Source organism: Carlito syrichta, unplaced genomic scaffold (assembly GCF_000164805.1).
Source record: "Carlito syrichta isolate Samal-C Ts95f unplaced genomic scaffold, Tarsius_syrichta-2.0.1 Scaffold315072, whole genome shotgun sequence".
NCBI lineage: Eukaryota > Metazoa > Chordata > Mammalia > Primates > Tarsiidae > Carlito > Carlito syrichta.
The window spans coordinates 1-708 of record NW_007259168.1 but is presented as its reverse complement, the minus strand read 5'-3'; positions in this window follow the sequence as shown (position 1 = coordinate 708).

Here is a 708-nt window from a genome sequence, read left to right as displayed (position 1 = left end):
ACCACTGGGGAGAGGAGAACCTATTCAGTAAATGGTGCTGGGAAAACTAGCTGACCACAGACAGAAGATTGAAATGGGACCCCTATCTATCCCCATACACAAAAAATTAACTCCAAATGGATCAGAGACCTAAATGTAAAACCTCAAACCATAAGAACCTTAGAAAATGAAGGACATACTCTCATGGAAATTGGAACTAGCATCCAATTCCTGAACAAAACCCAAAACCCACAGGCCATAAGAGATAAGATAGACAAGTGGGACCTCATTAAACTAACAAGCTTCTGCAAAGTCAAAGAAACCATCAAGAGAGCAGGGAGACAGCTTACAGACTGGGAAAAAGTATTTCCCAACTGCAGGTCTGACAAAGGCCTAACATCAAGGATCTACAAGGAACTCAAATGTGCTGAAAAGAAAAAAACAAAAAAACTGATTGTAAAATGGGCAAAAGATATGAACAGACACTTCTCAAAGGAAGACATCCAAGTAGCCAACAGACACATGAAGAAATGTCCAACCTCACTAATCATCAGGGAGATGCAAATCAAAACCACACTGAGATACCACCTAACTCCAGTCAGAATGGTAATTATCAATAACTCAAAAAATAACAGTTGCTGGAGAGGGTGTGGCGAAAAGGGAGCACTTCTACACTGTTGGTGGGAGTGCAAACTAGTACAACCTCTGTGGAAAACAGTATGGCAATTT